At 44.8% G+C, this 11,101-nt stretch overlaps 1 pseudogene; it reads left to right on the plus strand.

The window, feature by feature from the left end:
- The first annotated feature begins 9,938 nt into the window (after positions 1-9,938).
- Positions 9,939-10,847, plus strand: LOC123096622 (uncharacterized; annotated as a pseudogene).
- The last annotated feature ends 254 nt before the right edge of the window (positions 10,848-11,101 follow it).

Consider the following 11,101-nt stretch of genomic DNA (forward strand, 5'->3'; position numbering starts at 1 on the left):
AAACCGGGTGTTATGGGAAACTTATATGATCCGCTGCCGCCGCGCGAAGTTTCCGTCGGCTGCCGCCGCGCGCTGCTTCATACTCGCCGCCGCCGCGAGTTCCTCAGCCGCCGGCGCGTGACGTTCTCCTCCGCGCTGCCGCTGTGATGTCGTCCTCCGCCATGTCCGTCACCCAAACTACGGGTGCACTCGTCTCGTCCCCCGTCGCCATGATCCCCGCCGCGATCGCCGTCCCGACGATCTCCGTCCGCCTCGGCCGCCACAACTTCATGCTATGGGGGGGCATCACCAGCACCGTTCTCGCCGGGGCCAACCTCCATGGACACCTCGATGGCACCTCGGCGGCACTGGACCGTACACTTGCGGTCGGCACCGGCGACGCCGCCACCACCGTCACCAACCCGGAGTACCACCAATGGTGGGTTCAAGATCAGCGGGTCAAGGGGCTTCTTCTCACCTCCATGGATGAGGACATTGCATGCCAACTCATTGGCTGCGAGTTGGCGCATGCGGTGTGGACCGCCGTCGCCGCCATGTTCGGCGCTCAGAGCCGCGCCAATGTTCGCCATATCCGCCGCCAACTTCAGTCGCTACAGAAGGACGAGTTGTCTGCGGCGGAATACATGCACAAGATGAAGTCACTGGCCGACATTATGGCCGCCGCCAATTCTTGCTACCTCTTGAGCACTGCGTTGGTTTTCCCTTGAAGAGTAAAGGGTGATGCAGCAAAGTAGCGTAAGTATTTCCCTCAGTTTTGAGAACCAAGGTATCGATCCAGTAGGAGGCTCCACAGAAGTCCCTCATACCTACACAAACAAACAAGAACCTCGCAACCAAGGCGATAAAGGGGTTGTCAATCCCTTCACGATAACTTGCGAAAGTGAGATCTGATAGAGATAATAAGATAAGATAAATATTTTTGGTATTTTTATGATATAGATTGGAAAGTAAAGATGCAAATAAAAATAGATGGGAAACTTATATTATAAAGGATAGACCCGGGGGCCATAGGTTTCACTAGTGGCTTCTCTCAAGATAGCATAAGTATTACAGTGGGTGAACGAATTACTGTCGAGCAATTGATAGAAAAGTGCATAGTTATGAGAATATCTAGGCATGATCATGTATATAGGCATCGCGTCCGTGACAAGTAGACCGACTCCTGCCTGCATCTACTACTATTACTCCACACATCGACCGACTCCTGCCTGCATCTAGAGTATTAAGTTCATGAAGAACAGAGTAACACATTAAGAAAGATGACATGATGTAGAGGGATAAACTCAAGCGATATGATATAAACCCCATCTTTTTATCCTCGATGGCAACAATACAATACGTGCCTTGCTGCCCCTGCTGTCACTGGGAAAGGACACCGCAAGATTGAACCCAAAGCTAAGCACTTCTCCCATTGCAAGAAATATCAATCTAGTAGGCCAAACCAAACTGATAATTCAAAGAGACTTGCAAAGATAACCAATCATACATAAAAGAATTCAGAGGAGATTCAAATATTTCTCATAGATAAACTTGATTATAAACCCACAATTCATCGGATCTCGACAAACACACCGCAAAAAGAGTTACATCGAATAGATCTCCAAGAAGATCGAGGAGAACTTTGTATTGAGAATCAAAGAGAGAGAAGAAGTCATCTAGCTAATAACTATGGACCCGAAGGTCTGTGGTAAACTACTCACAACTCATCGGAGAGGCCTTGGAGATGATGTAGAGGCCCTCCGTGGTCGATCCCCCCTCCGGCGGAGCGCCGGCGAAGGCTCCAAGATGGGATCTCGCAGATACAGAAGGTTGCGGCGGCGGAAATAGTTTTTCATGGTGCTCCTGGATGTTTTTAGGGTGCGTGGATATATATAGGCGAAGGAGGTAGGTCAGGGGAGCCACGAGGGGCCCACGAGGGTGGGGGCGCGCCCACACCCCTAGGGTGCGCCCTCCTGCCTCGTGGTCGCCTCGGCTGCTTCTTGACGTCCACTCCAAGTCTCCTGGATTGCATTTGTTCCAAAAAGATCGCTCCCGAAGGTTTCATTCCGTTTGGACTCCGTTTGGACTCCGTTTGCTATTCCTTTTCTTCGAAACACTGAAATAGGCAAAAAAACAGCAATTCGGGCTGGGCCTCCGGCTAGTAGGTTAGTCCCAAAAAATGATATAAAAGTGTAAAGTAAAGCCCATAAACATCCAAAACGGGTAATATAATAGCATGGAACAATCAAAAATTATAGATACGTTGGAGACGTATCAAGCATCCCCAAGCTTAATTCCTGCTCGTCCTCGAGTAGGTAAATGATAAAAACAGAATTTTTGATGTGGAATGCTACCTAGCATATTTCTCAATGTAGTTTTCTTTATTGTGGCATGAATGTTCAGATCCAAATGATTCAAGATAAAAGTTCATATTGACATAAGAGTAATAATACTTAAAGCATACTAAGAAAGTAATCATGTCTTCTCAAAGTAACATGGCCAAAGAAAGCTATCCCTACAAAATCATATAGTCTGGCTAGGCTCTATCTTCATCACACAAAATATTTAAATCATGCACAACCCCGGTTTTAGCCAAGCAATTGTTTCATACTTTAGTATTTTCAAACTTTTTCAATCTTCACGCAATACATGAGCGTGAGCCATGGACATAGCACTATATGTGGAATTGGATGGTGGTTGTGGAGAAGACAAAAAAGGAGAAGATAGTCTCACATCAACTAGGCGTATCAACGGGCTATGGAGATGCCCATTAATAAATATCAATGTGAGTGGGTAGGGATTGCCATGCAACGGATGCACCTAGAGCTATAAATATATGAAAGCTCAACAAAAGAAACTAAGTGGGTGTGCATCCAACTTGCTTGCTCACGAAGACCTAGGGCATTTTGAGGAAGCCCATCATTGGAATATACAAGCCAAGTTCTATAATGAAAAATTCCCACTAGTATATGAAGGTGACAACATAGGAGACTCTCTATCATGAAGATCATGGTGCTACTTTGAAGCACAAGTGTGGAAAAAGGATAGTAACATTGTCCCTTCTCTCATTTTCTCTCATTTTTTTGGTGGGCTTCTTTGGCCTCTTTTTTTATTAGGCTTCTTTGGCCTCTTTTTTTTGTAAAGTCCGAAGTCTCATCCCGACTTGTGGGGGAATCATGGCCTTCACCATCCTTTCCTCACTTGGGACAATGCTCTAATAATGAAGATCATCACACTTTTATTGATTTACAACTCAAGAATTACAACTCAATACTTAGAACAAAATATGACTCTACGTGCATGCCTCCGGCAGTGTACCGGGATATGCAATGAATCAAGAGTGACATGTATGAAAGAATTATCAAGGTGGCTTTGCCACAAATACGATGCCAACTACATGATCATGCAAAAGCAATATGACAATGATGGAGCGTGTCATAATAAACGGAACGGTGGAAAGTTGCATGGCAATATATCTCGGAATTGCTATGGAAATGCCATAATAGGTAGGTATGGTGGCTGTTTTGAGGAAGGTATATGGTGGGTGTATAGTACTGGCGAAAGTTGCGCGGCACAAGAGAGGCTAGTAATGGTGGAAGGATGAGAGTGCGTATAATCCATGGACTCAACATTAGTCATGAAGAACTCATATACTTATTGAAAAAATCTACAAGTAATCAAAACAAAGTACTACACGCATTCTCCTAGGGGAAGGGTTGGTAGGAGTTAACCATCGCGTGATCCCGGCCTCCACACATAAGGAAGACAATCAATAAATAAATCATGCTCCAACTTCATCACATAACGGTTCACCATACGTGCATGCTACGGGAATCACAAACTTTAACACAAGTATTCATCAAATTCACAATTACCCAACTAGCATGACTCTAATATTACCACCTTTATATCTCAAAATAATTGTCAAGCATCAAATTGATCATAGCATCCAATTCACTTTCTATGATAGTTTTTATTATACCCAACTTGGATGCTTATCATTCTAGGACCAATTTTATAACCATAGCAAATACCATGCTGTTCTAAAAGACTCTCAAAATAATATAAGTGAAGCATGAGAGATCAACAATTTCTACAAAATCAAGCTACCGCCGTGCTCTAAAAAGTATAAGTGAAGCACTACAGCAAAACTATCTAGCTCAAAAGATATAAGTGAAGCACATAGAGTATTCTAATAAATTCCAATTAATGTGGGGTCTCTCCCAAAAGGTGTGTCCAGCAAGGATGATTTTGTTAAACTAAAAAGCAAAGACTCATATCATACAAGACGCTCCAAGCAAAACACATATCATGTGGTGAATAAAAATATAGCTCCAAGTAAAGTTACCGATAGACGAAGACGAAAGAGGGGATGCCTTCCGGGGCATCCCCAAGCTTAGGCTTTTGGTTGTCCTTGGATTATCTTGGGGTGCCATGGGCATCCCCAAGCTTATTCTCTTGCCACTCCTTATTCCATAGTCCATCAAATCTTTACGCAAAACTTGAAAACTTCACAACACAAAACTCAACAGGAAATCTCATGAGCTCCGTTAGTGCAAGAAAGAAAAACCACCACATAAGGTACTGTAATGAACTCATTATTTATTTATATTGGTGTTGAACCTACTATATTACAACTTCTCTATGGTTCATACCCCCCGATACTAGCCATAGATACATCAAAATAAGCAAACAACACACGAAAAACAGAATCTGTCAAAAACAGAACAGTCTGTAGAAATCTGTAACTTTCGAATAATTATGGAACTCAAAAAATCCTACCAAAATAGGAAGTCCTGGGAAATTTGTCTATTGATCTACTGCAAAAAGAATCAACTAAAAATCACGTTTCTATGAGTTATTAAAATTATTCTCGTGCGTGAAAAAATTTCTGTTTTTCAGCAGAATCAAATTAACTATCACCGTAGGTTATCCTATAGGTTCTACTTGGCACAAACACTAATTAAAATATAAAACCACATCTAAAAAGAAGCTAGATGAATTATTTATTACTAAACAGAAGCAAAAATCAAGAAACAAAAATAAAATTAGGCTGCCTCCCAACAAGCGTTATCGTTTAACGCCCCTAGCTAGGCATAAAAGCGAGAATAGATCTAAGTATTGCCATCTTTGGCATTCAACTCATAAGTGGCTCGCATAATAGATTCATAAGGTAATTTGATTTTCTTTCTAGGAAAGTGTTCTATGCCTTTCCTTAATGGAAATTGGAATCTAATATTTCCTTCTTTCATATCAATAATTGCACCCATCGTTCTAAGGAAAGGTCTACCAAGAATAATAGGACATGAAAGATTGCAATCTATATCAAGAACGATAAAATCTACGGGCACATAATTACTATTTGCAACAATAAGAACATCATTAATCCTTCCCATAGGTTTCTTAATAGTGGAATCCACAAGGTGCAAGTTTAGAGAGCAATCATCAAAATCACGGAAACCTAGCACATCACATAAAGTTTTTGGAATTGTGGAAACACTAGCACCCAAATCACACAAAGCATAGCATTCATGATCTTTAATTTTAATTTTAATAGTAGGTTCCCACTCATCATAAAGTTTTCTAGGGATAGAAACTTCCAATTCAAGTTTTTCCTCATAAGATTGCATCAAGGCATCAACGATATGTTTGGTAAAAGCTTTATTTTGACTATAAGCATGAGGAGAATTCAACACGGATTGAAACAAGGGAATACAATCTATTAAAGAACAATTATCATAATTAAACTCCTTGAAATCCAAAATAGTGGGTTCATTACTATGTAAAGTTTTGACCTCTCCAATCCCACTTTTACCAAATTTAGCATCAAGATCTAAAAACTCCGAATCATTGGGACGCCTTTTAACTAAAGTTGACTCATCTCCAGTCCCATCATTATCAAGATTCATATTGCAAAATAAAGATTTAATAGGGGACACATCAATAACTTTTAGATCTTCATCATCATTTTCATGGAACCTAGAAGAACACGCTTTTATAAAGCAATCTTTCTTAACACGCATCCTAGCGGTTCTTTCTTTGCACTCATCAATGGAAATTCTCATGGCTTTGAGAGACTCATTGGTGTCATGCTTAGGTGGGATAGATCTAAGTTTCAAAGAATCAACATCAAGAGAAATTCTATCCACGTTCCTAGCCAATTCATCAACTTTAAGCAATTTTTCTTCAAGCAAAGCATTGAAATTCTTTTGAGAGATCATAAATTCTTTAACACTATTCTCAAAATCAGAGGGCATCTTATTAAAATTTCCATAAGAGTTGTTGTAGGAATTACCATAATTATTAGAGGAATTACTAGGAAACGGCCTAGGATTAAAGTTTCCTCTATAAGCATTGTTACCAAAATTATTCCTACCAACAAAATTCACATCCATAGATTCATTATTATTCTCAATCAAAGTAGAAAAAGGCATATCATTAGGATCAATAGGAGCACTCTTCAATTTCATAAGTTCATCCATCTTTCCACTCAAAACATTAATTTCTTCTATCGCATGAACTTTTTTACTAGTAGATCTTTCGGTGTGCCATTGAGAATAATTAACCATAATATTATCTAGGAGTTTAGTAGCTTCTCCTAAAGTGATTTCCATAAAAGTGACTCCTGCGGCCGAATCTAAAAGATTTCTAGAAGCAAAATTCAATCCGGTATAAAAAATTTGTATGATCATCCATAAATTCAAACCATGTGTAGGGCAATTGCGAATCATTAATTTCATTCTTTCCCAAGATTGGGCAACATGCTCATGATCAAGTTGTTTAAAATTCATAATATCGTTTCTAAGAGAGATGATCTTAGCGGGAGGAAAATACTTAGAGATAAAAGCATCTTTGCACTTATTCCATGAATCAATACTATTTTTAGGCAAAGACGAAAATCAAGTTTTAGCATGGTCTCTAAGTGAAAACGGAAATAACTTCAATTTAACAATATCATTATCCATGTCTTTTTTCTTTTGCATATCACACAAATCAACAAAGTTGTTTAGATGAGTAGCGGCATCTTCACTAGGAAGGCCAGAGAATTGATCTTTCATAACAAGATTCAACAAAGCAGCATTGATTTCACAAGATTCAGCATCATTAAGAGGAGCAATCGGAGTGCTAAGGAAATCATTATTATTGGTATTGGAAAAGTCACACAATTTAGTATTATCTTGAGCCATCGTGACAAGCAATCCAACACACAAGCACACAAGAGGCAAGCGAAAAAGAGAGGCGAACGGAAAAGAGAGGGCGAATAAAACGGCAAGGGTGAAGTGGGGGAGAGGAAAACGAGAGGCAAATGGCAAATAATGTAATGTGAGGGAGATGAGTTTGTGATGGGTACTTGGTATGTCTTGACTTGAGTGAAGACCTCCCCGGCAACGGCGCTAGAAATCCTTCTTGCTACCTCTTGAGCACTGCGTTGGTTTTCCCTTGAAGAGGAAAGGGTGATGCAGCAAAGTAGCGTAAGTATTTCCCTCAGTTTTTGAGAACCAAGGTATCAATCCAGTAGGAGGCTCCACAGAAGTCCCTCGTACCTACACAAACAAACAAGAACCTTGCAACCAACGCGATAAAGGGGTTGTCAATCCCTTCACGGTAACTTGCGAAAGTGAGATAAGATAGAGATAATAAGATAAGATAAATATTTTCGGTATTTTTATAATATAGATTGGAAGGTAAAGATGCAAATAAAAATAGATGGGAAACTTATATGATAAAGGATAGATCCGGGGGCCATAGGTTTCACTACCTTGGGCACACAGTCATGGGACATATTATTTGTCTATGTATTCACACATGTATCAAGGTTTTTGATCAATACAATTCTAGCATGAATAATAAACTTTTATCATGAATAAGGAAATATAAAATAACAACTTTATTATTGCCTCTAGGGCATATTTCCTTCAGAGTGGGCCATGGAGTCGGCCAAGAGGAAGGGCCGGAGGCACGCGACGGACACAAGGGATGAAGCAGCGGCCGTCGCCGCCTCACCACCGCTACACAACAGGAGGAAACCAACGCCCGAGTCGTGGCGACAACGAGGGAGGCCCTTATCTACCTAGGGTCAAACCCTGGCCAGCAGGGGCTCGTCAGCGTTGCCTTGGCCGCGGCCAGCACGGGCTCATCCACATTTCGTCGGATGGTGCTGTCAGAGTCTTCGCGTGCGTCTGCCACACACCCGATTCCCAGCTTCCACGTCTATCCACAAACCTCCCAGCTCTCCGGGGAATGCTCGCCGGAGGTAAGCGTGGTGGCGTCTTCCACGCCCGCGCCAGTGTCCATCGACCTCAACGCCGCACCGGTGGCCGGTGCATCATCATCCGGAGGGGCGAGGAAACGCCTGCCAGAGATGCCAGCCGACGTGCTCCTCGGCGCCCGCAACCTGTTCGACAGAATACCGGCGGCTGGCGACGAGGAAACGACCAACCGTTTCATCATGGAGAACATCATCTTCGAAGGTGGTGCCGCGGCCGCTGGCTCCGCTGGCGGTGCTGCCAGAGTCGCCTTCATTTCCATTCCCTATGCTTGCATGTCCATTTGCATATCCATTTGCCCATATGCTTGCATGCTATTCATTTGTAGGCATTTCAAGCTTTGGAGGCATTCAAGGTCCAACGTGACGGCAAATCCTTCAACCTCTCCCATTGTTGGATGGTCATCAACGGGGAGGAGAAGTTCAAGGCGCAATATCCCACCCTCATGGCTTGTGAGGGGAAGAAATCCGTGGAGGAGGCTGGGGAGGGCAAAAAGCCACAGCCGCGGGAGAAGACCAACTCCAAGAAGGAGGACAAGCGGGATGCGGCGTCGATCGCCTTGCATGCAACCGTGGAGGGCATGATGAGCAAAAAGGACTCAAGGGAGGAGAAGTGCCGGCAAGACACGGAAGAGAAAATGAACGCCTTCACGGAGATCCAAAGGAGGAGGCTTGAGATGGAGGCGGAGAAGCAAGTCGGGATGCTTGAGATGGAGGCGGAGAAGCAAGCCAAGATGCTGGAGATCGAGACCGCCAATGCCAAGACTAAGGCGAAAGAAGTGGTGCTCGCTAGCATCATGATGGGGTGGAGATCATGAAGGTGGGCCTCAACACCGTGTCATCAAGGAAGAGGCCATGGTTCGAGAAGATGCAGGCCGACATGCACAAGTTCGATAACGAGTGATATATGGCGGCGAGCGCCATCCCTTTTTTTATGACGGCAATTGTGCTAGCATGGCCATGGCCGAGATGGTGTGGTCAAACTCCCACCCCTTTTTGTGTGCTGGCATGTGTGCCCACCGCTGGCAAGTGCGCCAGCATGAACTGTATGATGGTTTTTTTAGGCTGGCATTGTATGTCGACCGCTGGCATGGAGACGGCATGGCCGCTAGCATGTTCTCTGGCCGCGGGCCTTTTCAAATTTGTGCGCAGACATGAAATGGGTCGCGGGCGTTGGGCGCACAGCCGACTCAAAAGAAAAATAGGGCGGACGCCAAGCGGGCGGCCGGCCCAAACGGATGAAAAGCGGACAAAATCGCCGTCCGTTTGGGTCAGCACGTTGGAGTTGCTCTTACGTAACAATAAAACAGGGCAAGTTATGATTGGAGATTGGGAGAGGAGGGTCCCACCCCCATTAAAATCAAGGGGGAGAGAGGGATAGATTAGGAAGTTTACGTAACATTACATAGTTAGTTACGTAGGTGTAGGGTCTGTTTCGATTGTGGCCAAAGTGCACCTTACCAAAATTTTGGTCATGACCCAAAGATTGGTCTTTGTTTGGATGGTTGCCAATTTTTTGGCATGCCAATGAACTCTAGCCAACTCTAGTTCATTTTTCTAGCCAATGTTGGCCAAATCATGGGCAACCAAAATCTGAAGCAAAATTTTGACTAGCCAATGCTTTGGTGGGGCAACCTTTGGCACAAACCAAACACACCCGTACTATTATTGCTCACCAAAGCACCCAGACGATATGAAGATTTCCATCGCTCTCCTCCTGGCCCTGGCACCCATGGCCGATGCCGCCACGTTTGATGTGACAAACAAGGCGTCGAGCACGGCCGGCGACCAGCGATTCGACAAGGAGTACAGCCCCACCTACGTCATGCAGGTCATGTCCGACGCGTCCTCCTTCACCTAGGGCATCTTCAACCAGCCGTACCCCTCCGACCGCAGGCACGCCGAGGTCAACACCGTCACCCTCGCCGTCCGTGACACAGACGACATCGCCTCCACCAGCGGTAGCACGGTCGAGCTCAACGTCCACTTCGTCGGTGGCATTACCGGTGACGACCTCATGGACCAGGTGACCGGGGTTTTGTACCATGAGGTGGCGCATGTGTGGCAGTGGGGGCTGTAGGACTACAACATGCATTCGAGGGTCTTCGAGGGCATCGCGGACTATGTGCGGCTCAAGGCCGGGAACGTGCCAGGGCACTGGGTGAACGAGGGCGGCGGCGACCGGTGGGATCAAGGGTATGATGTGACAGCCAGGTTCTTCGATTCCGTGGTCGTGCCCGCACCGGCAGAGTTCTTGCCGTCGCATGCTCACCGGCAGTTGAGCGCCCGCGTCAGCCATGCCCTTGCTCGTAGCTCGAAGCTGCGAGGGACAACCGAGCACCCGCGCCAGCCGTGTCCTTGCTCGCGGCTCGAAGCTTTGAGGGATAGCCGACCATGGCCAATCGCGGACGGAACCGCTGGCCTCACGGGCGATGGTGGCGAAGGAGCTCGCGAGGGGTGGCGGCTTGCGGCGGGGGCGTCAGCTGGGGACGGCGATGGCCCTATGACCGTGGCGGGAGCTGAAACTTCCCTCTCACCAACCATTTTTCATTTTGCAGGCCCGTGTAAAAATGGGCTCCAATCCTGGTTATTTATTGGATGAGGCACAGATTATACAAGATCTCGCAATTTTTTTTACAAGATGGCTTATTTCACGGGATCTGTTCGGAGCAGAAAAAATGCACTTATCCGCTAAATCGACGGTTATTATTCTGGATGGTCACTTTTACGGGATCTGCTAGAGATGCTCTCAGATCCCATATAACTCCGGTGAACTGTGTTTTCCCGGACGTTATACAGGACGTCCCAAAAAATGGCCCGCGCAGATCCTGCAAATGAGGCCCGGCCTGTAAATTT

Source organism: Triticum aestivum, chromosome 4D (assembly GCF_018294505.1).
Source record: "Triticum aestivum cultivar Chinese Spring chromosome 4D, IWGSC CS RefSeq v2.1, whole genome shotgun sequence".
NCBI lineage: Eukaryota > Viridiplantae > Streptophyta > Magnoliopsida > Poales > Poaceae > Triticum > Triticum aestivum.